The sequence below is a fragment of the Vicugna pacos genome, chromosome 5, assembly GCF_048564905.1.
Source record: "Vicugna pacos chromosome 5, VicPac4, whole genome shotgun sequence".
Taxonomy (NCBI): domain Eukaryota; kingdom Metazoa; phylum Chordata; class Mammalia; order Artiodactyla; family Camelidae; genus Vicugna; species Vicugna pacos.
Genome location: NC_132991.1, coordinates 69,092,995 through 69,118,773, shown reverse-complemented (window position 1 = coordinate 69,118,773; position 25,779 = coordinate 69,092,995). Strand labels below are relative to the sequence as shown.

The following is a 25,779-nucleotide window of genomic DNA, read 5'->3' as shown; positions in this document are numbered from 1 at the left end:
CTGTGGGACCTCTGCAAATTCCAGGGACCCAGTCCGCCTCAGGCCAGCTCACCTACACTGGGGCCTCTCATCTGCAACGGAGGTTCCGCCCATAAGAAACTGGTCTTTGGAATTAAGGCTAGGGTGGTGTGCTTGGGCAAACACATGCTTTGAGGGTCCCAAGTGCTGACCCCCACAAGGAGTGCCCCAGAGATGGCTCCGCAGCCAGCTCCTACCGGTTCAAGGGAGCTAAGTGTTAAATTTTCAGGAATTTTGTGAGATGTCACATAGGTAGCTTGAAATCAGCCCTGGTGGGAGAATCCAGACCATGTTAATCAACAAATGCTACAGATCAGCCCCACCTTCTCCCCAGCCAGTTGTTACACATTTACCAGCACACCACTGCCTGGGTGAGCAGCAGCAAGCTTCCAAGAGCATCTAGGGCCATCTGAAAAACCTGAAAGACGAAAGCTAAGCTCTCACAGAGGCTGAGGAGAGGAGTGAGTGGCATTCTTCCTTACAACATGACTGACTTTCTTCTTGCTGTGTTTCTGGGCATACTCAAATCTCTGCACTGGCACATTCGCCCAGCTGCTGAGCCATGCCTTCTACACAATTACTGTAAATTTTTGGTGAATAAGACTAAACTGGATTTTTTTTTTTAAGTTTCAGTTTGCTCTCATTGGATCAACCTATAGGTGTCAGAGACGTTTTATGCAGAAAGGTTTATCTGGCTGCCTTTATCAATTGCTACCTTTGAATTCAAGATAAAACAAGGCCCTTCCCAGGGAGCTCAGCCCTGAGAGCCCTGCCTGTAGCCCAGACTTCAGATGGAACTTTTCAGAGTGTGTCTCAGAGTGACATTAAGTGGCCCAGTGAATTTTATCAAAACAATCACAATCTCTTCATACAGGAAACAGAAGGGCAAGAGAGACCCCTCCATGGGTGGTTTGGAGGTAATTTTCACTGTGAAACGCCTTGTGAATAAGACAGTGAAGATGGTGACAGCCTCCCGGGGTTGCCGCTTTATGCTTGACTATGAAGTAATTAAGAATGTGAATAAACCCCAGGCTTGTGCCAAAACCTCCAAACACCATCAAGTGAATGTTCAGTTAAGATGTATTTATTTCTTTGTGAGGTATTTGTTTCATCCGGCTCCCAACTCTGAGCCCCCTCATCCACGCAGACTCCTCACTCCCCCAACCCAAATCCCAAAGGTCCCTGCAGCCCCCAGACCCTGTGGCCAGATGAGGAGTGTCTCATCTCTACCAGGCTTTTCTTAAGGACTCTCAGCCTCTGGGAAGTCTCCCTGATCAGACCTCCTGGAACCCTTCCCTGGGCTGCACATCTGGACATCCTATCTCTTCAACTGAGAAGAAGGAGCCTTTCCATCATTAAAAACTCCACAAACAATAAATGCTGGAGAGGGTGTGGAGAAAAGGGAACCCTCCTACATTGTTGGTAGGAATGTAGTTTGGTACAGCCATTATGGAAAACAATATGGAGATTCCTTAAAAAACCAAAAGTAGACTTACCAGATGATCCAGCAATCCCACTCCTGGGCATATATCCAGAGGGAACTCTAATTCGAAAAGATACATGCACCCCAATGTTCACAGCAGCATTATTTACAATAGCAAGACATGGATGCAATCTAAATGTCCATCAACAAATGACTGGATGAAGAAGTTGTGGTGTGTGTGTGTATATATATATATATATATATATATATATATATATATATATATATAATGGAATACCACTCAGCCATAAAAAGGAATGAAATAATGCCATTTGCAGCAGCATGGATAGACCTGGAGATCATCATGCTAAGTGAAGTAAGCAGAAAGAGAGAAAAATACCATACGATACTACTTAAAAGTGGAATCTTAAAAAAAAATGAGATGAATGAACTTATTTACAAAGCAGAAATAGACTAATAGATATAGAAAACAAACTTGTGGTTACCAGGGGGAAAGGTTGGGGAAGGGATAAATTAAGAGTTTGAGATGTGCAGATAATAACCTACTATGTGTAGAATAGTTAGACAATAAGTCTCTTCTGTACAGCACAGGGAACTATATCCAATATCTTGTAATAACCTATAATAAGAAAGAGTATGAAAACAAATATATGTATGTACATGTATGACTGAAACATTACACTGTACACCAGAATTTGACACAACATTGTAAACTGACTATACTTTGAGGGAAAAAGGAGCCTTAAATGCCATTCATTCATGCAACAAATGTCACCTACCACGTCCCAGGCACTGTTCTTGACATCCAGGTGCAGCAAAGAACAGCATGGACCTGTCCCTAACCTCAGGGAGCCAGCTGAGCAAACACTAACTTGGGGACACACCCAAGGGATCTCCCTGCCCCTGTCTCAGTGCATCAACAAAGGCTTCCCAGGAAGCGATGGGTCAGATGTGACGTAAAGGGCAAGAAGGAAATATCTTGATCAGGGCTTGGCGAACTTTCCCCTTCAAGGTCCCCACGGCCCTGTCAGTAAGACAGCCATGTCGTCAGTATTTTGGGCTTTGCCAGCTCTATAGCATCCGTCATAACTCTCACTCTACCACAGAATTGCTCATGCAGCCACAGGCAGTATGGAAGCGAATGAGTGTGCCCGTGTTCCAATAAAACTTTATTTTGTGGATGCTGAAACTGGAATTTCATATAATGAAGGTTATAAAATATTATTCACATTTAGATTTTTTTGTCTACCATTTAAAAACAGAAAAACCATTGTTAGTTCACGGGCCGGATTTGGCCCACAGCCAGCAGTTTGCCGTTCCCAGTTGTAGATGGAAGGTGTTGGTGTGAAGTTGGAGGTGGGGTTCGGGGTTTTCCAGGCTGCCTGGAGGTGGCAGAGAAGGAGGTGAGCCCAGATGGGACCCTGGCAACCCTGAAAAGGAATTTGGGTTTAGCCTGTGGGTCAGGGATAGGTTTTCTGTGGGGGAGTCATTCGTTAAAAAATATTTATTGCCTACTGAATGCCAGGCATGATCCAGGGGACTGCTTGAGACTGAGCAGCCAGGAAAGGTTTCTGAGGAGGCGGCATTTGAGCTGAGATCTGAACGACAAGACCCGGTTTATGAGGTGTCATAACCCTTAATTCTTACAATTAACTGCGAGGAGGGATTAACTGATGCTCATTTTACAAGTGGGAAAACGGAGACTCAGGAAGGTTAAGCAACTTGCCCAGGGTCACAGAGCTAATAGGTGGCAGGGAGCCAGGACTTCAACTGCTCTGCATTCACACCCTGCCTCTGGTCTTTATTAAGTACGTAACCTTGGCTAGTGACCTCATCTCAGAGTCCCCACACACCTATTAGGAGTTCCCTCTTTCTTACATCAAGAAGCATGTCTAGTAAAGCTTGTGCATTCAAAACAAGTGTATTGCGAGCCTACAGTGTGCCAGGACTGTTCTTGGTGCTTGGGACAATGAGCAAAAAATGCCTGGACAGTGAACAAAACAGAGATCCCTACACCTCAGAAGGTAGGGAGAGTTCAGAATTTTTAGATAGGGTGGTCAAGGTAAACCTCAATGAGGAAGTGACATTTGAACAGACTCAAAGGAGATGAGAGAGTTGGCTATGAGCAATTTGGAAAAGAATTCCAGGCAAAGGAAACAGCCAGTGCAAAGACCTTGAGGCTGGAAGCATGTTGCTGTGTTCAAGGAACAACTAGGAGGTCAGTGTGGCTGGAGCAGAATAAGGGATATGAGAGGTAAAGTGGGGATGTTGGGGAGGGGTCAAGAAAGCTTACTTTGGTTTTACTTTAAAATTTGCTATCTCAAGCCTCAAGCATCTAGATTTCACCTAGGGTCCCTCAGAGCTCTACAATTCTGTGGCTCTGTGACAAAGTGCATCGTCTGTGCCCATCACCACCCACGGGGACTGTCAGCCAGGCTTGCCTCTGCACTAAGCAGTGACAGTAGGAGAGAGATTGGCATTGGGAAAACACTGGGAGAGACTCTCCATCAGATGCCCGACTGGAGAGTACGAACTAACAGGACAGTTCTCTGCAGCATGAGATAGCCTAGGTTACACACAGCTCCCTAACTCTGAGGGCTCCCCAGCTCTTAGAGAGTGGGATACAGTACAAGGCACATGTTGGGTTTGGGAATCATATAGGGAAGTGTCAAAGGTTTTTTCAAATTCTCAGTGTTCTGCAAGATTCAGTTGGCTCTAGTCCAATCTTAGAATGATAAGAATATACCTAGAGGCAGGCTAGGGTTCAGGCTGTGCTACAAAGACCCTGAGGATGTCCTCTCCCCCATCCAGTTCTGGGTTAGGGAGGGCCTGGAGTGAGGATTAAAGGACAGCAGGAGGGAAGCTTCCCAACCACTCCAGGACACTCTTGACACTCACCCCCCACTTCTATAATGAATCTAGTTTACTCTGTGTCCAGGTCTTCTGGGTTTTTTCTTTGGGGCATTTGTTTGTTTTTATTTTCTTCCACATCTGTTTCTGAGTTTAGTTCCTTGGCCTTAAATACATCAGTGATGGCTCAAACTGGGTCTGGGGTATGACTTAGACCACTGGGATTTCCAGTGGCCTCCCTCAGGCTCCTCCTGTCCCGTGCTGTCCTAAGGAAGTAGCAGAGGCCCCAGATCAGGGAGCCGCACAAAGGTGAGGTGTCCCTTGTGGACCTGGTCTTGAGACAAATATAGTGGCAGCTCCTCTTGACTATCCAACAAAACAGACTCTTCTGTGTGTGTCCCAGGGGATTTTTTCTGTCCTTAAGGAATGTGAAACTAGCCAGGTTCCAGTTCTGCCAAGAAATCCACTTTCTAGTCAAGGAAAATTCTTGGAGCAAAAAGAACGCTCTGCCACCCGCCCCAGCACGCACCATGGGGCACCTGTAAATAATTCCATTGTCTTGTCTGGACTCAGTGTGAATTCCTCAGAGGTTAAAAATGTTGGTTTGTTTTTTCCGGATCTTTACGGGCTGTAAATGTATAATTTCATCAGATACATTTCCTTCATGCCGCCCTTGCTGCCCCTAACTAAGAATCCCCTTCCTTTTTGACATCGTCCTTTTTTGCGTCTCTGAGGTCCTCACGGGGCTTTGTCCTCTGTTACTCCCCTACAGAGTCCTGTCAGACAGCCAAGTAGTCAGTCCACTAACTGTTCCATTTTCCCTTAACGCTCTAGGAATGCGCTCATTTAACTGAGGTTTTCTGAAAACACTTCTAAGAGGGTGTGGAGATGCACAAAGAGACAAAGATAGCTTTTTCTTTTCTTTAAAAATGTTTATTTTTAATAACATAAGTCTTTTCTTTCAACAATCAGAATGCAAAGGAATTGATTCCTGGGAAGAAAGATGACTGTTCCCAAGCCAGCAGGGAAAGATGTTGCCTCATACCTCCTTTGTCTTCTATCTCGGGCTCATCCGGACCATCCTTCCCTAGTCTTTCAATAGAAAAAGCTCTTGTTGCAGACACTGGGGACCAGCAGGCCAAGAACTGGATTGTTCAACCCTGAGACAGAAACTCTGGTCTAAATAAAACCCAGCCGAAATCCCTATTACCTTAGCCATGAAGCCTCATCAGCCTCAAGGATTTCAGGACCTATAAGAAGTGGAGCTGCAGCTGCATTCCTGGGGACCAGAGTCAGAGCTGCCCGTCGCTATGCCTGGGGTGACGGGGCCCGACAATCTAGTGGTTCGGGGCATGGGTGTGCAGGGTTTCTAAAGCACGTGCCTGGTTTATGAAGCCTGCCTCAACCTCTTTCTACCTGTGTGAGCTTGGGTAAGTGACTTAGCTCTGTGACTCAGGCTCCTCGCTTATAAAGTGGGGATAACGAAAGTAGCTACCTCTTTAGGTTGTTACAAGGATTAAATTAGATAATATAGAGAGAGCAATTAAAACAGTGCATGATGCATTGTAAGCATTATATAAGCATTAGCTATTTTTCATTATTATCGTTGCAATAACATATGATACTAGATGAAAAGCACCTATCTCTCCGATGGGCTGTACAAAGCCAGGTTTGGGCAAATCCTTCATTCTTCAGATATTTATATGCACAGAGTGTAGCCCCAGGTGCAGAACTTTTACATATCCATCAGCCGAGGTTGGGATGCTTGCACCCTCAGCCCTCACTTTAAGCATGTCCTCCTGCTTCCTGCCACTGAGCTGGCAGCCAGTCCTAGCCCCACACCAAGGTCAGAGAAGAAAGAGATGGTGGCAGGGAGTAGTGACAGTTGGGACTTTGGCAGAAGAAACGAAGAACCCAGCCAAGGAGTGACCCACCAACCATGAGACAGAGTCTTGTTCTCCTCCGGTCACATCCAGCCCCCAGCACACACCCTCACAACACTCCAACACTACACAATGCCCCAACACACAACACCACAACACCCCCTGCACTACAAATAGGTCAACAAACACATTACTCCCCAACGTGAACAACACCCTCAACAAATATGCCATCCAGCACTCACAGCACCCCTAACACTATGTAATACCCCCACATGCATACAACACCCCAGGACTACACAACATCCCAACACACACAGACACTGACAAAGCTGTCCTGTTCTCCACACCCTCCCTCTCTGCCTTTTCTGTAGTACAGGCCCTAACTGGGGTCTTAACTGCAGTCTGCGATGTGAGACAAGAAGGGTGCTGGGACAGCATGCAGACACTGGAGCAAGAGGGGCCGTGGGAATCTGAGCTCGTCTGGGTATGAGTGTGCAACTTGGCAGGGGAGCTCGTCTCTGAGCTTCTCTTTCCTCGTCTGCAATCATCATAATGCGAACATTAGAAGAGCGTTGTTGGGATTAACCTAGATAATAACTAGAACACACTTAGCACAGATGCCTGGCATGTGGCCCATCCCCTGTCGATGGAAATGGTGTGATTGTTATTGTCTGTGGTTCTCCTGTGGCTGAGACCAGGGCAGGCGAACGGACAGGAAGGGCATGGCGAAGAGGCTCGAGTGAACCATCAAATGAAGGAAATCTCCCTACCCCAGAAAGAAATCAGTGCCTTTGTCTTCTCAGTAAGTTTCCACTGCATCCCCAGAAATTCACGTCTATCATGATCTCTACCTTGGGTCCCACAAGAGGATAGACGTTAGCAAGTGTACTAATTAATGTCATATTATCAACCCAAACCACTCCTTTGACCAGAAGCATCCTTGCTTTCCTGTCCCAACTGCCTGTCAGCAGGAGACAACGTGGTTGTTTCCCGTGGTCAGAGAGCACACCAGCCCCCACCGTGTCCTCACACATGACCATCCTCCATGACCGAGCCCTGGGCGGGACCCTGATTCATTCCCTGATGACCATCCTGTGTTGGGACATTCACCCAGTTTCTCCCTCCTGGCTTAGCTGCCCCATCTTCCTCTCTGACAATAGCTCTTTCCCTTTTTAGGGTCGCAGGGCCCTTTATGAATCTGGCGAAAGGGACAAACTCTTCCTTGCAATTTTGTTCTGACTGGCTTCTGGGCCCCCTCAAGCCCCCTGTTCCAGAGGATGTGGGACAGCAGCGCCTGCTTCCCATCTTGGCTGTTCCCGGCAGAGTTGACTGGAATTTGGCTTCTCTGAGGATCGAAGAGTCCTTCCACCTGGAGCCCTCTTTAGAGTGAGCTTGTAAAAGTGAGCAGCCCAGCAAGCCCACACAGTTCTGCTTAGAGCTCCAGACTCTGGCAATGAACCTGAAGTGGGCCAGGCCAGGCAGGCCCACACATCCCCTCTGTCCCTCCAGCAGCAGGAGGGGGTTGCCGGATCTTGTGTGTCGGCAGTTTTCAGATTTGTAACTATCCCACATTTCTGAAGAAAACTGTAAAATAAAACAAAACAAAAAACCCAAAAAGCAAAAGAAAAACAAACAAAAAAGACCAACAAAAAAAGCATGGGTCAACTCCCCAGTATTCTGCATCCAGAGAGGATTACGCGGTCCTGAGTAGGTGTGGGGATAAGGAAGCTCTCGCCCACGCCCTCACCAAGGTGGGAGCTGGCAAGGATGACTGACACAAACCAGGGGCCATTCTGTGCTATAAGCCATCGTAATCGTTCCGCTGAATCCCCTCAACATCCTACGTGGTGGGAACTATTATTATCCTCATTTTATAGAGAAAGAAACAGGAACACTGAGGTAAAATAACTTGCCAAGATCCCAGCACAGAAGAGCTAGGATTTGGCCCCAGGGAGTCTAACTCCTGAGCCCAAACTGCTAATCCTATGCTGTACCACCTCTGCTATCCTTGCCTCATCGGTATCATTCTAGAAGTGGCAAAGGGGAAACAGAAGAAAAAAATAAACTTTCCCACAGTGCTCACGTCTGGTATCCTCCCCAGTGAGGTCACAGTCCAACAGATCTGAATCTGGAGAGGTGAAGTAACAGATCGGTTCCCTGATACCGTCAAGTCTCTCCTGCCCGTGAATTTCAGATGCCCAGGAAAGGCACAAGAGAGGAATGGGGGTTGAGCTCAATCCCAAAGGGCTCACTTCTCTACCAAACTAGGGCATCCAGCCTTTTCAGACACGCCCAGAAGACCTCATCCCCGTGTTTCTCCACCCAGACCCGCTCCTTAGGAAAGTACCTTGTCATGTCTGCTAACCGATGCCCTTACTGCAGCCACAATAACCAGGACAGTAGTAGCCAGACCAGACTCTAAACATTTGCCTGTGGCTACCAGAATGTCACCAGAACACCTTCATCTGAGTTACATAAAGTGAGATATAGCTTCCAACCCAAGAACTAAAATGTTCTTGAGCCTTGTTCTGAGCCTTGGCATTACTATGACCTAAGCTGCTTGTTGCTCACAAAGGACCTAATTACAAATTCCTGCCCCAAATCCCTGCTCTGAGCGCAAGCTCTAAAGTACAGGCTGTGTACAGAAGCCCAATAGTACACTTCTCAGTCACATTTCTACCAGTAATACCATGGTGTTGAAACACAGAACTGTATTTTTTTTTTTTTACCAAAATCATACACTTTTAGACACCTGACAATGCTAGCAACAGCCTCCACATCCAAAATGTCAGAAGGCCCCTCTGGGGATATTCCAGCTTGATTTGATAACCATTCTGATCAGTATTTGAGAACAGCATGGAAACAACAGCCCATCTTTGTCACCATGCAGGATACTTGGTGTAAAACCCCAGAAGCTAGTGAGATACACAACTTGATTTCTTCCCATAGTATTGGCATGCTCCTAACATTCCTTTGATTAACTTTTTCTTGTGAAGGACCAAAGTGAGAGGACAGCTTAGAAGCTCTGAATGAAATCTAGGGAATAGCCTCCTTTTACAGATTTCAAAAATGAAAACCAGAGAAGTTAAATTACATCACGTAGTATCTTTATCAAGAAGGTTCCAGCATTTGGAGACAGAAAATTGGATTGGAGTATTCACTCTGCCCCTTCAATATCTCACGGACCTTGGCAAAGTTACTTACAAGCCTCAGTTTTCACATCTGCAAAAGGGGACCATAAACACACATGCAAGGATTCCATGGGATATGTAGCTTGTGGAAGTGCTTTATGAAATGTAGCAGGTTACACCAACAGCGTATTAGGAAAGGCAGGCCCCCCCACACCACTCTTGCTCCTTTCCCCTCTGAAAAGATCAGAGGAGCAACCGTGAGCTTTGGGAATGTTTGTGCTGCCTTCCTGCATGTTGGGTTCTCTTTTACTTAAGATCCTATCTTTTCTTTTCCTCAGGATACAGGAGAGCCTGGCCTGGCCTTAACAGCCTCCAGACCTGCATATGTCACTGCTGTCAGTGGAGGACAAAACCCAAAGGAGAAGGCGGAAAAATAAATCTTTTGTTTTTGAAGCTAAATAGCCCAAAATGCAGCTAGAGAAATTCCATAAAGATTTGGCTTTCACCAACACGGAGTGGAAACAAAGCTGACCCCTCCCCTGGCCATGCCCTCTGACCCTTCCACCCAGACGACCTCTGCTCTCTCAGCCTCTAGGTCTGGCTTCAGGGTTTTCCTCAGGGACTGTGTGCTGTGGGGGCGGGGGCAGGGGTGTCAGCACCAGCCCCAGTTTCCCAATGGCTGGGGGAGTTTGCTGATTAATATTCATGAAGAGTGTTCTGTGCCTGCCGCAGTTTCTCAAGCAAGGTGGTTCAGAGGGAGGAATATATTACAGAAACGATCCTCCTGCCACCACCTTGGGAAATTCAGGGCTTAGGGCTCAAACTGTACATATTTAGCAGGATGAACCCCCTTTCCTTCTGTTTTCCTTCCACCACCCCCTACCCTCACCCTCTGTACATTAAACTCATTCTTTCTGTGTAACAAGGGCTACTGTGTTTCCTCTGGGCTCTGTTCAGTTTGGGTCTGTGTCCATAGAGTCTCCAAAAACGTCCATAAATCCCTTCAGCCACCATAACAAAATTGAGGGCAATTCTTTATTTGCTGTTAAGTTGCCACTGACCACAATCCTTCCTTCAGATACAGCTCTTCAAGTCAGAGTCAGATGAGGAAGCCCCAGGCCCTCGGGATGAAGTCGAGAACACACAGTAAAGGCTAAGAGACTGAGGAGATCTCCATTCACTGGGGAAAGTTGGCGGGGGTGGCATATCTTCTTTCCCACAGTTGGTCCCAAATTAGCTGGAATATTCTATCAGCAGGAATGTTCTAATTAGCAGCAAGTGAAGGCAAAAAGAGCAGGAAGCTCTGGGAAGTAGAAGACAGTTTTGAGGCTCATCTTTGACGTTTTCTCGTGAGTAAGATGGAACAGAGGAGACTGGCTCCTCCACCTCACGGGGTAACAGAGCAGGGACGGAAGGCGAGCGTGATTTTGGAGGCGCCTGGTGAACCCGTGTGTATGCGCGGCTGCCTGGCTCCTGCTGCTGCGTCTCCACACAGGTACAAAGCTTGTTGCCAATGACAGAACAATAAAACAATGACACCGCAGGTTTGAGATGGACTTGAGCACAGGCCCAATACGAGCCTTTCTCTTCAATTATCTCATTTAACACCCGCATCAGCCTTGGGGATGAGTTCTCTTGTTATTCCCCTTCACCTGCAGAGAAGATGGCTGAGTAACTGGCTCAAGGCCACACAACAAGGCAGTGGTGGAGCCAGGCCTTGAACTTGAGTTGCCTGTGTGGCCCTGGGCAAGCTATTTCAGATCCGTCCCCCAGCCTCAGTTTCCTCATTTGCAAAAAGTAAAGGGGCTGCACAGGGTGACCTGCCAGACCCTTCAGGCTCATGAATAGTGGACTGCCACTCCCGACAATTCTCCCTGAGATTACATCGACATTTCATTGCAGGAGACCCTTGGCGAATATCTATGGGATCGACAAACTGGTGGCTTGGTCAATCCATCCACACGTGCATGCACGCGCGTGCACGCACACACACACACACACTCCCCTACACATTTCCTGCCGCCTCTTCCAGGCCCAGCATCTCCTGTTGGTCACAGCAGAGACACAGCCTATGGGGTCCATGCCCAGTGACAGGAACAATCCTGGGTTGAGAGCCACAGGCTGCAGAGCCGGCCAGATGGACACAGCTTTTCCTGAACAGAGGAAATATTCTCCCTGGCACTCAGCCTCCCTGGCTCTGTGAGCAAACCCAGAAGAAAGGCCACTCTGCAGCCCTGCTGACAGGCACAGCAGTGGCAGCCCGCCAGCCCGGTGCCCACATCCCTCAATCAGCCCATCCTCCGCGCATCCTCCCTGGGACGCTGCTCAGCTCCCCTCACAGGGTCCCCAGAAAGGAAGAAGGGTGAGAGCAGACTGAGGCAGCCCAGCTCTCAGTCCAGTCTCCCCACAAGGCAATTTCAAAGGCTCGACTCTGTGGGAGTTGCTGGGGACGCTCCAAAACCGGAATGGCTTCAGAGCCTCCAGAAAGATTTCCTGTCTCACCTTCACCCCCGCTGCCTACTCTTCCCAGAATAGGAGACGTGCGTATTCCGGAAAGCTCACGCTGACACGTGAGATTACCTTCCGAGCTGTCATAAACATACCAGGAGGGAGAGTCATAGTGCGGTTAGAGGAAGAGAACTTGGCCACCAACTGACTCCCTTGGCACAATCTCCTCCTGTGGAGGCCTCCCTAATCCCCTGGCTCGGTTTCCCCCAGGGTAAAAGTGAGGTCCAGACCAACCTGGAGCCAGCCTGACTGCTGGAGTATCTCAGAGACTTCAATTACATATAACCAGGTATAATACAGCCCAGGTCATGGGGACCCAAATCTTTTTTCCCAATTTTACTGAGATAAAATTGACACACAACACTGTGTAAGTTTAAGGTGTACAACATGTTGATTTGATACATTTATAAATTACAAAATGATTACCACATTATTAGCTACCACCTCCACCCTGTCACACAGTTACCATTTTTTCCTTGTGGTAAGAACATTTAAGATCTACTCCTAGCAACATTCAAAGAAGTGATACAGTATTATTAGCTATAATCACCCTGCTGTACGTTAGATCCCCAAACTTGTTAATCTTACATATAGAAGTTTGTATCCTTTGACCAATATCTCCCCATGCCCCCACCTCCAACCCCTGGTAACCATCACTCTACTCTGTTTCTCTGAGTTTGTCTTTTTCATGTTCCATATATAAGTGAGATCACACAGTATTTGTCTTTCTCTGTCTGACTTATTTTACTTACCATAATGTCCTCAAGGTCCATCCAAGTTGTTGCCAATAGCAGGTACTCCTTTCAGACGTGAATTTCTATAAGAAAAAAAATTTTTTCTATTTATCAACTAGTGTTTGATGATGACCCAGAGGCTCCTGGCCTGAGTCCCTGAGATTCAGAATAGGGGAGGCCTTGGCATTTTACAGGGCCTGATCCAACTTAAATTGGTTGGAACTGGTTTTTGTTTTGTGTTTTTTAACCTCAACAGAACAACCTGTTCCCTGCAACAGCTGGTGAATGAACTGCATGTGAAAAATGATGATCCCTGTGCGCCCCCTGAAACCCAGTAATAAATGCCACAGAAATGCTAAGTCTTCATTGACAACCCAAGTCAGCCACAGGTAGAGTCAGGGCCTCTTATCAATTTCCTTCCACATGATGCAGAATCATTTCTCTAAAGACAGAAGAAACAAGAGGACCTAAAATATTTTTTTCAGGTTCATCCCAATTATACTTTCTTGCTTCTAGATGTTCCCAATTTCTTCCCTTGGCCAATGACAAGAAAGCATATTACTGGGTGGGGCTTAAGGATTTAAAGTCACTGTTTATCTGATAAAGCATCTCTGTGGGCATGAGGACAGTCAGTCTGATAAGCAGGAATAAGCAAGTGCATCATGTGACAGCTTCGTCTTCTCCACCTTTACGAAGGAGAACATGCTCCCTTAGCTCTTTAGGATAACAGAGAAGCACATGAACGACCAGGGCAGGCATTTGGGCATTAAGGATAAAAGCCCACTTGATTTTATAGTTGTTTTCCTTTGATAAATGAAAGAGAGTAAATTATGGTCTGTGCCCAGATTTGCCTGGGCATCCACTGGCCTTTAGATAGATTTGGTAAAAGTAAGTTTTCCTTTACCAAGTGCCATCTAGGGGGCCCAAGGGGCTTCACAGACCAAACTCTGCCCTCATGAGGCCATCATTCTGCACCCCGTTTATATGCAATCACAATTCCCCCTCCAACATGACTGTGTGCTCTTCAGATAAAGCAGCTGGCTTTGAAATGACTTCGAGCTGGGTTTCCAGGCCCAGTGATGGTTCTCTGCAAACCCATTCATCTCTTCTCAAGTGGTCTCCTGGAAGGCCACAGTCAGCTTTGGCCAGGGGAGGCTGGTCAGGACCAGAGCCACAGATCTGGAGCTGTGGCAAGAACAAAGCTGACAGAGTCATGTGGGGAGGAACCTGTGACCTCAGGCACAGCCGGGCTATGATCAGCTGGGCCGAGCAGCCATTCCCCAGCATTAAGACTAACAAATCCCAAAACATACTTAACCACCACTTAAACTATTAGATAAGGCCACTTGCTGATCCAGACCTGGGACTACAGCTCTTAAAAATTTTTTTTAACATATTTTGGCATCTTTTGATAAATGTGTTTTCAGAGTTTTTTATTTTAAAATCTAAAAAGTAATTTCTGTTGGATACATTAAAAAACCAAGACCAATGTCCAGCCTATTAATAGGTGTACAAGAAATGCTTATTTTATAAAAATATCCACTCACTCAACAGATATTACTGAGCACCTACTATGTATTAGGCATTAGTCTAGGCTTTGAGAGACACTATTGTGAATGACACAGATAAAAGTTCCTGACAAAAGAGAGCAGTAAACAAATAAATACATAATGTCAGATAGGAATCTGTGTGATGAAGAGAGATTAGATAAGGTAAAGTCGGGTGAAATGGTGGCTATTATCTTAGAGTTACAAGGGAAACTTTGAAACCTTTCAGTGAAGACCTAAGTGATGTGAGGGCGGGAGCTGCAAATGTATCTGAGAAAGAGCCCTCCGTGCAGAAGGAACAGCAAGGGCAAAGGCCCTGAGGCAGGAATACACTTGGCATATCTGAGAAACAGCAAGGGGGCCAGTGGCTGGAGCAAAGAGAGGGAGTGAAGAGTCAGAGGACATGAGCTCGGAGAGGCTGCCAGGGCCAGAGCAGGCTGGGTCTGGAAGACCATGCTGAGGCTGGGAGATCTATATGAACGCAGGAGGAAACCAAGGGAGGGATGTAAATCTACACTATGGAGAATAAATGCAGGGGAGTAAGAATGGAAGATGGGAGATCATGGCAGAGTCCAGGTGAGAGATAAAGTGCCTTGGGCCAAGGTTGAAGCAGCGGAGGGTAAGAAGTGGTTATACATTGGACACACTCTCAAGGTAGAGCCAACAGGATTTGTCAATAGATTGGCATGAATGAATCAAAACTACTTAAAAAAAAAATCTCTCAACAAGTAAGTCAAGTAGGCCTCTTTGAGATGAAAGAAATTTCTGTGGGGACTTTTTATTTATATGTTCACTTTTCTTTTTAAAAAAAGTCTATTCAATTTATTTAAACTAACAGAGAGACAGATGACAGACAGACAGACAGACAGATAAAAACAGTACACTCATTTCTCCCACCTCCCTCACCCCCGCCTCTTCGCTTTTCTTAATTTTACTCAGTTTATAGGTCATGGGCTACTAGATTTACTGTGACAGGAGGTGGAATTTAGTAACATACCTAAATCAAACTCTGCTTGGCATGTTTCTCAGGTGCCAAGCCCAGAATGTTAGCACCACACAGTCATTCTTTTTGCTGATCTGCTTATGCTGTACGCTACCTTGAGATACCAAGGCCTAGAAAGAACAGCACATTGCTAACTCTGAGGACAGCAGTGGAAAGAACTGATGGGAACTGTGGAACAAAGGCCATGTGATTTTTCCAGCAATAAAAACTATAGGAAAACACTTGTTTTTAAGAAGAAAACATTTTAAATGTCTAGACACATGAAGAGGGAAATCTACAATGTTTCAGAAGGTAGGCAAAACCAGCAAAAATAAAACAAAAACCGAAAAAGCCTCATCACGTAACCACTGACATCACTGTGAATATTCCTCTTGGCCATTCCCACCCACGGCATTGTGAAAGACAAATTACCTGCCTGAGGTCACACTCCAGGCTGAGGCCCAGACTGCCTTCCCCCCTTTTTTCCTAAATCAGGCACTTCTAGGCAAGATGGATCTAAAGGAAACTTAGTGAGATAAATATAACTTTTGGGGAGCACAGAAAGGCCATTTGGTGGTTTTAATACAACATGCTTCACCCTGCCCTTTGTACAAGTTGTGCTTGGATCAGAATAGCAGGGTTTATAAAAAGATCAGATTTTCCCTGCCTAGAATCACAGAATGACAGATATGCAAGAACACTGAGATTATCTGGTCCAGATTTAAGATATCTGACAATATTAATGTCAGAGCAGAAGGCATCTGGGAGCTGGGGCTGGTGCATACTGTTCAGTATCAGCCCTCATCTTGTCCAGCTCCCTGGCCCATGAAGAGGAGCTTGAAACCAGGGAGGTATAATGACCAGATGTTGTCAACAGTCTTGTGATGATACGTGGGAGGATGGGCTGAGGGAGAGCCTCTAGGATAGAGTTTGGCCGTGGACAGGAAAGAGCAGGCGACCCCATTAGAGACTATTTCCTCTCTAGTGTGGTCCTATGGCATTCACAAACCCTAAATCCAGTGGAAAAACTGGCTCCAGTAAGTTATAAAAATACAGGAGTCCAAAAAGAAGGAGAAGTGATCAGGCTGGGGATATGGGTAAGATCTGTGGAATTTCTGGTGTTTGAATCACAAAAATGTTTTATAAAGGGGAAGCAAATGAATGGATAGAAGAGAGAAATATTTCAAATGGGCATGAAGACCTGAGGCTGGCAGCAGTCGTATGTGTGAGAAATGCAAAGCCTTCACTCATTCATTCACTCCTTCATTCAGTCAGTGATTACAGACTGAACACTTACTGTGCGCTGCACATAGTAGTAGGTGCTGGGGCTGTGACAGTGAACAAGAGCGTGAAGTCTCACCATCCACGACAAAGAGGCTAGAGAACTGTCACAACAAGGAAGGAAAGCACAGAGGGCCATGGGGATACGTGAGGGACACCTCCCCGAGGGAAGGAGACAGGGACCTAAGCTGAGATGTAGGGAAGAGTCATGGCAAGATGAACAAAGTGGGAGAGAGGGAGGTTCTGGCTGAGGGAGGAATATGTGCAAAGATCCAAGTAGGATGGAAGAGCAGGTCAAGGTGGTTGAAAGTCTTGAAGGTCTTGAAGCCAGGCGAGAGGGTTTAAATTTGATGAGACAGGACATAGGAAACCACCGTGGGCCCTAAACAGGGTCAGACAGCCTGAAAACAGTACAGAAGTAAAACTATCACACCCGGTAAGAGGAGGATAGTCTTTAGGCTACTATCTTGCCAACCAGGAGGTGAGATTTCTCACCTCAGGATATGAAGTCCAAAGGGCATGAGCCTTGAGATTAGAGAAACAGCCCAGCAATGCAGACAAGAAGTGCTCGTGGTCAGAAGGAAATGGAAGGTGGGTGATGTAAGGATGAGAGCTGAGGAGGGCAGGAGAAGGACAGGGCATGGAGAGCAATGGCAGAACATGATTTCAGCAAGAGAGCTGATAACAGAAGCCAGAATGCGCTGCCAAAAAATCCAGGAAGCTGGAGAATGCCAAGTGTTGGCAGAGGTATGGGGATCCAGGGGCCCTGGTACATGCTGACGGGATGTGTGGGCTGTTGCAGCAACTCTGTGGAGCCATCTGGCACATTTGATGAAATTAAGCGTAGATGGACCTTAAAACCCAGCAAATCCACTCCTAGGTATAAATCCCAACTACATTTGCTAATGTGAAATGTTGACTGCAGCATTATTCACAGCAATGGGAACTTGGAAGCAATCTGAGTGTCCATCTTGGGAGAGGAGATAAGTAAGAATGGTAAGCACGTGTCATGGAATATTACGAAGCACTTGAAAACTGGGTGCTAGGCAAAAAATAAAATAAAAGACAAAATGAGATGTGTAGTAATACTATTTCTATAAACCAAAAACGGATGCTCAGAAAATTTAACACTGCAATTTGCCCAACCCCTTCTAGTCAGCACTCCTGGTTCCCCTTTTCTGGATTACTGCTTCCATAGCACTTACCACCTTCTAACATACTGATAACTTTCTTATTTTTAGGCTTCTACATTACTGTCTTTCATCCCCTGTTAGCATATACATTCCACGAGTGTAGGGACCCTTGATGGTTTTGTTCACTAATGCATCCCCAAATGCTGGCACATAGTAGGTACTCGATAAATACTCATTTGAGTGAATCAACGAAAAAGACAATGACATTTTGCAGGAAGGCATATAAACTAAAAGGCCCACTTGAAGCAAATGAGAACAGTGTGCAAACAGGAGCTTGGCTGAGAGGGGTATGAGGGATGAGAGGGAGGCAGAAGGGGCTGTGCTGCACGGAAAACCCCACACTAAGAAGCATGTCCCTGATCTTATAGTTCCATTCTTTTCCACCTCCCAATGGCTGATATGGACCTGCGCTCAGCCTTGCCTGACTTTTCCAAGACATCAGGTCTTGAAAACATAAGCCTGACGACACTACAGGTCCTTGTCCAGGGAGACCAGAAGTCTGAAGGATTCCAGGTAAGTGGTTCTCTCCAAACCCATTTTAGGAAAAGTATTAGCTGGAGGAATCAGCCTTGGGGTCCGCTCAGGCCCCTTAGAAGTTTGGCCAATTTCTGGATTTGGAATTCCCAACTGGTTCACAGGCATTAGCAGGTTTAAAACAAAACAAAGTCTGTATTCATGCTAGAAGGTACCTTACAAGTCATAAGTTTCCTCACCAGTAGCATGAGAAATATCTGGGGAGCTTTAGAAACACAAATTCTCAAGCTTAATCCCTATGGAGATTTGGATTCAAAAGACTTTAGAGGGGGGCCAGGAATTTGTTTTGTTTTGTTTTAACTCCTCAGGGGATTGTGGCCCATCCAGGACCAGAGCCCCAGCACCGGGCAGTCAGAATCCCAGTTGTCCCCAACATCCAAGCTGGCTCTCCCCAGGGAGGCAAGAAATCTGTGCTTATCCTCCATCCCCCACTGGGAAAGCTCAAGGAGGCTTCAAGAGGGAAGCAGTGGGAGCTCTGGGTGGAGGTGAGCAGATAATGGGCCCAAACACCCCCTCGGCCCTGCTCTGGTATCAGCATTCCAGGCCCACCCACCCAGGCCCTGGGTCACCAGGAGACCTCACTCACACACACAGGCCCTAACCTGCCCTGATTCCAGATCCCGCGCTTCCCAAGCAGCTCTCTCAGCCTGCTTTGAACAAAGGCAATTGTTCTCCCAGGAATGTACTGCCAGGAGATGTGGATCCATCCTTTTCCTCTCTCCCCATCCCTCCTGTCTCTGCTCCTGCCTTTAATCCCTGGGAGGGAGGGTATTCTAAATAGGACTGCTCTCGGCTACTTTTTTCTCCCCAACTTGAAAGTCACACACTCTTGTGTGTAGTTATTTGTGCACGAATCCCTCCTGCCAAGGGAACACCCTCCAGCTGTTGGAGGTATATTTTCCACACTGGAGGCTGAGGTGCGGGCAGATGAGGGATTTTGAAAAATACACATTCGGAGTTGCAGACCTTCCTGTGGGAATCATCCTCTATTATTTAAAGGATGGATTGTGCCCATCCCTGCCCCCACCTGATGAAGCAGTAAATTGTAACAAGAGAATCTGGCTAAACGAGTTTCCGATTCAAATGTTATCTTGTGGACAAAGAACTCTTTGAATATGGTTTCTGTGTTTGGCTTCTTGTGATGGAGTGGAAAGTTCTGTTTTCACTGTTGCTGGAATTCTCTCCCTCAGCAGTGTCCGAGGGTGGCCACTCACAGAGAAGACAGCCTTGGGCCTTTGGGGCTTTGGTGGAGAGAGGGGGTGGCCATGTGGCCGGGAGAGCTGTGGCCAGGCCATTTCCTGTTAATTAACACATGGACATTGATAATATTTCTCTCCAAGAAGCTGCCGCTGATAAGGTGGTCTGTCCCCTTCGGTTACCACGCATCACTAGTAGGCAGAGAGCCCCTTTCTCCAAGAGCCCATAATCCAAACATGCTTGGGGCGAGTGATTGATAGAAAGCTCCCATTTTAAAAGGATTCCAAATCTAAACAGAATGTGTCTGGTTACTGACAAAATTAAATTACCCTCTGCTGGAGGAACTTCCCCTTGCAGTGAAAACAAAGTTATAGTTACAGATAAAATAGAAACTTGGGCATAAATTCTTAGAGGCTTCTAAGAGCAAGCAAGTGTGACTGTTAAATTTATGGGCTTAATTTTATTTTATGTTTGTCCCACTTTGATATACTTCATAAATGAGGACGTACAAAAAGCTTTTTTCGTTTTGGTAGTATTTGAAAGGTCAAAAGTCCAATAGACTCTTTGGTTGAAAGCACCTGGAGGCCCGGGTTTTACTGAACCCGGTTCTCTGGGCATCTCTGGGAAGCACCTCTTTTTCTCCCTAGAAACATGACAACCAGGCTGCCCAGTAAAGAAGGGAAAGGCAGAAACTTTTCCTGTTCTGCAGCCTCTCCTTCTCAGGGAAAGATTACATTTAACACCCCGCCTTCATGGACATTTCTTGTCAGACTTTCTTCCTCACCTTTCCTTGTTTCCAAAAACGGGCCCAGGGGAGCAAACCAGGGAGCAGCCTGTAGGGATTTCAGTTTTTAAAACGGCCGACAAGACAGCCATTCCAGTCAATTATTTCATTAATGTGACGGGTGTTTGCTGAGTTTCTGCTTCAGGCCGCCACAACTCTGGGCTCTGAGGAGGACATAGGACTCTTCAAGGGAACAAATGTTTGTAAAGTACATCCCCATTTACAATATGCTTTCACCTGCCATAACTCAGACAGATGCCAAGTGAGAGGGAAAATGGCCTCTGGATTTAAAATGTGTAGAGCCTGGTGAGGGAGGTCAGATTACAGAGAAGGAACCTCTAGAGAATGGAACACGGCCTCGCATAATCCAGGCCCAACCTGTGAGAGGCATATCAAAAGTGCTGCAGCCCAGAGAAGAGAGATCAGTAAGACCCGGGCCCCCAGGTGCTCTCGACCAAAGAGTCTAGAATTTCCAATTCTGTGAGTTTGCTTTGTTAAGTGTTTCAGCTGGAAATATGTCTTCCTCCGAGACCCAAACCTCAACAATAACCCCCCTCTCTTTCCTCGGAAGCCAGTTTCAAATCTCTCTCCTGACAGAGAAACTTACCTCCTATATGCTCTGCACTGTTCCTGGTTACATCCATGGACATGGGGCCAGCAAGTCCAGCTGGACCCAGCCACGGCCCTGTTCTGAAAAGAGGGATGCCATCGACATGGGTTTGGGGGAAATTAACTTGCTTTTGATTAATGTGCTAAGATGTTACATTAGGAAAGGCGCCCTCCCCTCCCCTCCATCTGTGGGCCCCACCACGCTGGGTGGGCTCTCAGGAGAGCAGCTCAGGCAAATGAGCATTCCCAGGGCTTGGCAGGACTGCACAGTTGTGAGTCGATGGCTCTTCCATCACACTGTCATCGCGCTGTAGAAAACACCCTGCGCAGCCCAGCTGCAGCCTGCCGGTGGCAGAGAGCTGACCGCAGTGGGAATGGCACCCAGATCCCTCCTTCACAGCCTCCCTCCGATGTCTGTGGTAGGTGGTAGGTGCTCCACTGGCCAGGAGACCACTGACCCATCCCTCTTCTGGACTGGGTACTCAGTCACTGCACCGAACAGTCTTGTGAGGACTTTGCTGTGACCGGAGTAACCATCGTTACTACTTATTACTACCATTACCAAAGCCATCCACCCCTTGATAAGGCCCCAAGACAGTCCATGTAGGCACCCTGTCAACCAGACTGCCGTTCCTTAACCCTGCGTAGAAATTGTGCAGCTCTGACTGTTGGTATGGAAATGGCTTTAAAATTCAATTTGGAACAAATTTAATGAGCATCTATTATCTGCATCCATTTCACATGGATTCATCTCCTAGGTGCCTGCCAGTGAGAATCACAACAATGAATAAACCTGGCCTTCAGAGTTCATTGAAGGAATGTCCAGGACAGTGCTAATCTTTTATTTCCCAGTCTTCCTGAAAAATTCCCAGATGCTCTCTCCCCAAGTATTTGGCACCCCCACCCCCCACCCCCGCCAAGAGAAAAGCCCTAACAGTTGGCTGGAGTATTAGAAGACAACATTATGGAAGAGTTGGGCATGGGTTCAAACTACAGCTCTACTACTTCCTTATTTTGAGACTTCTTAAGCTACTTAGCATCTTGCGGCTCAGTTTCCTCATTTGTAAAAATGATGATACTAAACCCTTCTTTAAAGGAGTGAGTGCTCTGAAGATTAACAAGCTAACAAGCGCAGATTGCCAATTCTAGCCAGACACGTGGTAGCGGACCCTGTCAAAGGGTAGTTGCTATTATTGTGCTCGTTATTGTGTTATTGTTACTAATGCTATGACTGTGTTATTAACAGATTTGTGCACAGTGAGGGAGTCTTTTAGAGACAAGTAATATGGGGAGACCTTAGGAGAACACCCCTTCTAGGAAGCAGCATATCTAAGACTTAAGTGGGGGCATGTCACACTGTACCAATTTGGTTTTTTCATGGGAGGTGGCATTTTTCAGTGACAAAAGCAAATGTTCTAGCTTTCTGGAGGAAAAATCTAATTAGGTTGGGTTTTTTACTTACAAATGATCTTCCATTGGTTCTTCCACCCCTGAGGGTCTATCTTCATCAAAAAATTAAGACGTTCTCTGCCAATCTGTCAAGAAGCACAAATAAAAGACGTGCGTTTGCAGTCCTACTCTGAAGCAGCAGAAGGAGAAAGGGAGGCCCACACACACTTATTTTTCCATTAAAGGGTTGGCAGACCATGATTTCAAAAATTACCATCATATAAAAATGCTTTATATGTGAAAAAGTATTGTTCTTTTTTATCTTTCCTCTTTTCTAGCTTGGACAGTCTGAGAGTGCTACAAGAGAAACTTAAAATTTGATGTCTCCTTTGTTTATCACCTTAGACAAAAGACAAAATAAATAACTTTCTCAACTGACCCAGGAATCAGTCCATTCAGACTGAATCAGTAGTTTATAGCTGAGCTTACAGTGGTCAGCAAGCAAAACTATAGGAAAACTTATATGTTGATTTGGGTTTTATTGTCCAGAAAGGACTTTCATTCTTAATCTCTAGTTTTGGCTTCTAAGGCCCAAGAAGATAAAGTAGACATATACCCCCAGAGCGTAAAAAAAAAAATGTCCTTCAGTCAACACGATAGGCATAAAGTGGTTTTCATGACATTCATTTTCAGGTTTTTATTTTGAGCCCAATTCACAATTTGAGTACAGTTTTCCTATTTTTATTGCCAATACATCGAATATATATATTTCTCACTGTTTAAATCAGAGGGAGCAGTTTCATCTAGGATTATTTATTTTCACTCTTTAATTTTAATTCATATGCCTCTGGAGAATGTATCTTTTGTATGATTCTATTTCTATAAACCAAAGGAAAACAGAAGATGAGATGCTATTGGTTAGCTACTTTAAAAGGTTGTTTGGAAGGGTCTCTCCTGAACATTTTTTTTGTAAGTCATATTTCAAGTCTTTGATCTTGGCAGCCCTGAAATACTACCTTACAATTACATCATAACCATGAAACGACTTTTGTTGGCTGGTGGAATGATTTTTTCCAAAAGTTTCCACTAAATACACAAATATTACAGTGAAAGGATGTCAGAGTATTCCAAATGATTAGTGATGGTATTAAAATTGCCAGTATTGCTATATATTGTACCCCTAAGAAATTTAGAATATTTATGGCAAAGCCTTCATCTAAGTAGTCTGACTGGGTTTGTTTGGTTTGGATGTTTTTTGGTTTTTTTTTTTTTTTTCCTTTTTAAACTGATCAGTAATTTCTTCTTTTAGTCATTTTCACATGCTTTGCTCTTTGTAAAAGCCATTTAAACCACTGATTTTTTTCAGTGGGGAAAACTAGTTTATATTCATACAAGAGTTAGAAGAGCAACTGAACCAAATAATATCTACTACCATCTCAAATATTTATTAATTCAATAAATATTTACTGTAGAGTCATAACACATCATATGATATAAATTCAACTATGTGCACTTGGCCTGTCTCTCCCCCACCAAAAAGAACTAGAGAGAAAAATAATACTTTCCACAGTGTCGGCATTCCAACCACCCACTCACTCAATGACAGATCCCAGAATCAGTGAGCTGAGGGGATGGACCTGCTGTTGGCTTGGCTGGTTTTACTTCCCTTGTATGTCTCAGAGGTGAGGCTGAATGTAAGGCTAGGGTTTGAAAGATAAGTGTTTGGGGGTACATCAATAAAAAAGAGCCAGCTGATTCATCTGGTTCCCAAGAAAAACAAACAAAACAAAAAAGCAATCTGATCCATCCATATAATAGAAAAATCCACCCAATGAGGACTGTCCCTGTATAATATTTCATAAGCCAATGAAGAGCTTTTATGAGGATAATCTTGACTCCAAGATTTCTTTGCCCTACCTCTTGTGGTAGATGCTCAATACAATGCAGTTAAGTAAGATGCACCCGCTGTATACAAGGCTCTGTTCTGAAATTACAGGAGGAAATTCCTGGACTACTTAGTGGGCATTTTAGAGGTATGAAAACACACACATATATATACATATCCACACACACATATATATATATACAGACACATATAACTTGAGAATGAGTCACATTTTTGTAGAGTGGGCCAAACTTGACATCCTTTTCTAACCTAATAGTTTAACTCATCTTTACTTTCCTTATTAGGAACTGTGAGCATGTCAAACGATATGAATTAAAAAGGTGAGATATTAAGACAGGTCTTTGTTTTTAAATTTCTGGTTTTAGAATTATTAATAGAGTTGGAGATTTTGGTGGTGGTGGTGGTAGTGATGGTGGTGGTAGTGGTGGTACAGAACAAGCTAGTAATTTAAAAACAGAGTGTAAACACAGAGAGTTTATTTATTTGTGGATCACTGAGACACATTAGCCAGTGGAAGTCTTTATTGGTAACAGGTATGGCATGTATACATTATATATTCAGTGCCATAACATCAAACGTTAACTGATATGTACATGGGTTCAGTGAATCGCCTCCCTGGCTCCAGTCTCAGTTGCACCAAATCTGAAACGCATCATGCCAAGCATTTCCCCCTAATTGTTTTGACGACGGATAGTTTCAAGGAAAGCTAATCCACCTGTTTCTAATTCAGTTACAGCTTATTCCCTTAAGATGTTACCTTGCCCGAGCTAGCTCTATCCAAAAACAGAATCTTTTTACTCTTTTTTTTTAAGGTTTCTTTGCAAACAGGTGGTCCTTCAAACAGCTGGGGGCCTCCCTGGCCCTCATCTCATGTTTGATTCAGGCTCAGAATGAGCCTTGATTAATCAATTGGACTCCCCCAAGGGGTTGGAAAACATACCACCTCATAATCAGAAGGAGACAGCCGTGAAGCAAGCATTGAATTTTCTCACAACTCAAACCTAATCCTCCTCTCTCTCCTTACAGGATCAAATAGAAATTGCAAAGGTTACGTGCAATACCTCATTCAAGCTGACCTTTTCAGTTCAAGAGCAACAAGGGTGATAAGATAGGAAATGTGACTTTTAGACAGAGGGCCATCCTGTCTGGGGCAGCATCGTCATTTGGGATTACATCAACAGATCTTGGTAGCTTTATTTTATAACTAGAAAGGATGGCAGGAAAAGCAAAGAACATCCTCATTAAAGCTGATTTACTGGAGAGGCTTAAAATCCTCCTTTCCTCTTTGGTATCACCCGACTTACTCATGCCAATTTGTGAAGCTGCACATCATTATTTTAATTGTCTGCAGCCCTTGGGTGACTTTTAATAATCTCACTGGGCTGGCTACAAGCAGAGCTCCGGACACTACAGTTAAGAGTTTTCACAGAGATTACAGCATAAAGAATATGGTCAATAATACTGTAATAATTTTGTACGGGGACAGATGGCTACTACTTATTGTGGCAATCATTTCATAATGTATGCAAATGTCAAATCACTTTGTAGTACACCTGAAACTAAACACAATACTGGACGTTAACTATATTTCAATTAAAATAATTTTTAAGAGTTTTCACAGAGATATTTGGTGGCCACCAATTCGGATGGAACTAAAGGAACATAGTCACTGACAAGCTTTGGAACATGATTTGGATTTTGTTTCCCGCCTCCACCCACTTCTCTTATAACATAGGAGCTGAGTGCCCTCTGAAGTGACAAAGATAAATTGGAATTAGGATCCAGCAAA

At 45.2% G+C, this 25,779-nt stretch overlaps 1 long non-coding RNA gene across 5 annotated transcripts in view; it reads right to left on the bottom strand.

The window, feature by feature from the left end:
• Nucleotides 1–25,779, bottom strand: part of LOC140696445 (uncharacterized) — a 198,439-nt gene that overhangs the window by 59,544 nt on the left and 113,116 nt on the right. For all 5 annotated transcript variants that reach the window (XR_012072795.1, XR_012072793.1, XR_012072792.1 and 2 more), the window contains 2 exons: nt 22,158–22,230; nt 12,587–12,651 (listed from right to left, as the gene is read on the bottom strand). This is a non-coding gene — a long non-coding RNA (uncharacterized lncRNA). The remainder of the gene's footprint in view (nt 1–12,586; nt 12,652–22,157; nt 22,231–25,779) is intronic.